Raw genomic sequence first — 5,000 nt, 5'->3', positions numbered from 1 at the left:
ACGTCCACACCATCATGCACATTCTGGTCAATGGGGACGTGATTCTCTTGAAGAAGAAGTTTGCAGTATAGAAGTCTCTGAAGCTGAAGGTCTTCTTCATGAAGTAGGGGAAGGGGAGGAGAGGAAGGGGGAGAAGGAAACTTGGTAGTGAAGTTAAAAGACTGTCAACATAGCTATAGCTGGATATAAAGGGGGATCTATGACCAGCCATTCGTACATTTTTGGGTTGAAAGCATGAAACTTGGCACACTTGTAGAGTAACCCTAGTTAAACATTTTGGGATATAAAGCCAAACTGTCAGAGTCCCCTGGTAGCCATAGCAGGAACTATATCTTGCCATGTGGCGGACGTCACAGAAATTACTTAGAATGGTCTTAAATATTTTATTTTTTTCAAGTTAGGAATGTGAAACTTGGCAGGTTCCTAAAATATTAATAAAAACTATCTCTTGATAATAAAAAATGTAATCAGATACCCCTGGTGACCAAAATTAACAAAAAATCATGTGCCACATCCTGTAAAGGGACCCGTGGTTGATAGATATATAGATAGATGGATATTTAAGTTTACAACACAAGAGATGATTGTTGTTGTTTCTTTTTGGGTTCTACGGTGTTGAACTAAATATAATTGAAAATTGACCATTGAGTGGAATCCAGGCCGTATGAGGAGCAGTCATCGGTGTAAAATCTCAAGACCAGGTAGGGAAAGCAGCAGACGAACCAAAGTGGAGCTCAACTCGCTCCCCCTCTCCCCACAGATCAATGAACTGGAGTGCATAACCAGTGCAAATCCATTAAAAGCCGTACACTTTATGTTGATACTGTTGTACATTGAGTTACTGGAGTGCAAATACACTAAAATTCGTACACTTTTTGTTGATACTGTTGTGCACTGAATTACTTTAATGATGTCATTTCAATTAATTGATGAACCAGTCCCCAGCACCTCTGGCCAAACAGAACCAGTTAATGTGGACTGGAAGAAGTGTTTTCTATGCCAAGCAGTGGTAATTGAGCCTGTACAATGTCTTGGTACTTCAAAGAGGAAAGATAAAGGAGCGGGGTACAAGTACATGGCTGAAAATATCAAGAAGATCCATGTAATAAACCAGCTACCTTCCTCAGTAAATGTTGAGCAGTTAGATGAAGGTCATGGCATGGAAGAAATCCTCTAGTTACATAATACTGTAGCGCATAAATCTTATCGAGCTAAGATTAACACCAGGATACTTGAAAGAGTAGTCAAGCGTAACTGTGAAACAGAAGATACAGCAAGTCCAGCCAAAACTATGCGACAGTTTGTGTCAACTGACGACTGAGTCAGTATGTTTCTTCTGTGATAAGAAGTGTGGGTCATCTGGCCTGAACAGGGCTTTAACCTTTGAGCTGAAATACAAGGTCAGCCGAATTGCCACTGACCTCCGCTACACAAGGGTGTTGTCAAAACTAGCTGCAAGAGATACGAGTATGGTGGAAATATCACACTCTGTGTTTAAAATTCTACAAATGTGCCAAATAGTATAAGAGAAATCAAGACAACGATCTAAATAAGTCAAGTGCTCTGCATGGCATTGCATTTGATGAACTGATATCATACATTGAGTCATATCGAGAGTCTCCTGAAATATGGCCTGTGTTCAAACTGCAAACTCTTAAAAAGTTCTACTCGGATGGAATTGAAGAGGTAGGTGCTGAGAATGGGTGGTTGCATACAACACGGTTTAAGAAACACATTATTGCTGCAGTACCTGATTTGCAAGCGCAAAATAAAGGCAAAGAAGTGCTTCTGACATTCATGAATGATATTGATCCTGCTTTATAACTTGCTAAGGCTGCAAACATTATACGCAGAGGTATTTTCAAGATCAACCAAATATCTAATGGTCAGTTCATACAGAAATTTAAACAGAAATCAATTCCAACAACACTGACTTCACTGATAAACATTATACTGAATGGTCCAAATATCAAAGATCAGTTAGGCTTGGAAGGTATCGATTCACAGGCATTTCTAACAATCTCTCAATTGGTTCCTTTAAACACAGTGAAATCTGGGTCTCTATCTGCTCTTGTTACGGGGCATGTCCGCCACAATAGAGATCATGAAACCCCAGCTTTAATCTATCTTGCATTAAAAGTGCATGTTGAAACCACAAAACGTGAGCTGGTAGACACATTTCATAGTATGGGTCTTTGTATTTCATACTCAAAATTGCTCTAGATGTCTGCAGATGTGGCAAACAGTGTTTGTCATATGTGCAAAGAACAAGGGGTTGTACTCCAGAGCTGTCTAGTGGCGTGTTCACAACAGCTGCTGTTGATAACATTGATCACAATCATATCTTCACCACTTCATTGGATTCTTTCTATGTTACCAGCATTTATGTAGCACAAAATCCACAAAGAATTAAGCTAGGTACTAAGAGATATAATCCCATCACTACTGGGTTGGTGATAGATAAGAAACAAATATCCAGTTTTCCAGCAAGCTTCACAAATGTTCAACCAGTTGTTCTGTCAAAGAAGAATCCTGTAGGCATATTGGTACATGGAACTGCATGTTCCATAATATTGCCATAGAATAGTACTCCTGTGAAACAACGTGCTTGGTTGGAGAATGCGAGAAAAGTCCTGGACAAACCAGGCTTGAGTGAGTGAGAATCCGTCTCATGGGCAGCCTTCCATACCAGTCTGCAGACGTTACGTCTGTATCCTGGCACAGTAGCCTTGATATCACAAAACTGAGCTGTTTTCTCTTCTTGCTAAATATGCTGAAGCCATTGGGAAGGACAAAGAACAAGTTCTCTGTACTCTGAACGAGTAAGTGGTCTGCAACGCAGCAGTGACGGACAAGTCGTTCCTGGAAATCTGCACCAAGAAGAAAGCAGTCATACGTACCATGCTGCATGCCATGGATACTGCCAACAAAAGCCACCAACGGATCCTCATCAGAACAGTAGACACTGATGTTATTGTATTTGCTGTAGCATGTTTCCACCAGTTTAAGACCTCTGAACAATGAATGTAATTTGGGGCTGGAAAGTCTCAAAGGTACATAGCCATTCATGAGATAATTACTGGTCTGACATCATCCAAGGCCCAGGCTCTACCACTCTTCCATGATCTCACAGGCTGTGATATGATATCTTTCTTTGCCAAGAGAGGCAAACAGGGTGCATAGGAGACTTGGTATGCTTTACCTGAGATCACAAGATTTCTTGTCACTGTCAAATCCACAATGTCAGTTGACAGAGAGCTCATTGGCTCTCATTGAGAGATTCGTGGTGCTGTGGTATGACCGCACCATTTAGCTCTCAAACATACACGGAGCAAGGCAGCAGATGTTCTCCAGGAAATCAAAGTCTCTGAAAAGCATTGCTCCTACAGAAGCTGTTTTAAAGCAACACACTCGGAGAGCAGCATTCCAAAGAGGACATGTGTGGGGTCAATCCCTGGAGGAAGACCCAGCTTTGCCTAGCCCATCCCTCTTTGGATGGGAATGGGAATCAGCATGTTCCAGGTGGACACATAAGAACATAAGAATAAAGGAGACTGCAAGAGACCATAAGGCCTATACTAGGCAGCTCCGTATCCATCACCACCTGTCATCCCCATCCATAAAGTTGTCTAATCGTTTTTTAAAACAACTGATAGTTTCAGCGCTTACTACATGGTTACTAAGTTTATTCCATTCATCGACCACCCTATTAGTAAACCAATTCTTGCCTATTTCCTTCTTAAATCTAAATTTGTTCAGTTTATACCCATTACTGCGAGTCCTGCCCTGTTGTTTTATTATGATGACCTTGCTTGCTTCCCCCTTGTTATAGCCTTTGATCCACTTGAACACTTCTATTAGATCACCCCGCACTCTACGTCTTTCCAGAGAGTGTAAGTTTAGGTGCCTAAGCCTGTCTTCGTAAGGCAAATTTCCGAGTTCATGTATCATTTTGGTCATTCTTCTCTGTACTGATTCTAGTGAATTGATGTCCATTCTATAGGACGGAGACCAAAACTGTACCGCATAGTCAAGGATGGGTCTAACTATCGCTAGATAGAGTTTAATAATTACCTCTGCACTTCCATTCGTTACCGTCCTAGCAATGAAGCTTAATGTTCTGTTAGCTTTATTTCTGGCGCTAATGCACTGCTTCCCGGTTTTGAGGTCTGGACTCGCCAGAACACCCAAGTCCCTCTCGCACTCAGATTTATCTAAAAACGTGTTATCTAAATTGTATATATTTTCGGGGTTGTGTAGCCCTACGTTTAACACGCTACACTTAGAGATATTGAAGTTCATTTGCCATTTCACCGACCATGTTAACAATTTATTAAGATCATCCTGCAGAATCTCAGCGTCGTCACCTGACCTAATTAGGCGTCCTATTTTAGTGTCGTCCGCAAACTTACTAACATCACTATTTATCCCATCGTCTAAGTCGTTTATGTACATAATGAACAATAAGGGACCCAAAACCGAACCCTGGGGGACCCCACTAGTAACATTGCCCCACCTAGATTTTATTCCATTTATGGTGACCCGCTGTTTTCTGTTACTAATCCAAGCTCTAATCCATTCTAACACTTTTCCTCCTATGCAATGGGCTTTGATTTTATTTAGTAGTCTCCGGTGTGGTATAGTGTGTTCCAACTGTCCGAGTGTGCTTACAATGGGTATAAAATGTCTTATATGGTTATAACATACATCTTAGAAATTTCTTAACAAATGAAGTTATCGTACATGGCTACAATTTATTCACTTTATAATTCCCTTTACAAATTTGTTTAGTTTATATTATAATTTTCAGTGCAAATGATACATAGTGAAAAGGTACAGAGTGGGAAATAGTGTGGACCGACTGTCCTATATTATAACTTATACATTTTAGAAATTCCTTTACAAATGAAATTGTCTAGTTTATATAATCCTTGTGTGGTCTTCATTAAACTGCTTTCGATTATATTTCTTTCGACCATATTGTTACAATAAGTTATCAT

This window comes from Oratosquilla oratoria, chromosome 8 (assembly GCF_046742065.1).
Source record: "Oratosquilla oratoria isolate Oo_2021 chromosome 8, ASM4674206v1, whole genome shotgun sequence".
Lineage (NCBI taxonomy): Eukaryota > Metazoa > Arthropoda > Malacostraca > Stomatopoda > Squillidae > Oratosquilla > Oratosquilla oratoria.
Note: the sequence above shows the minus strand (reverse complement) of the source record.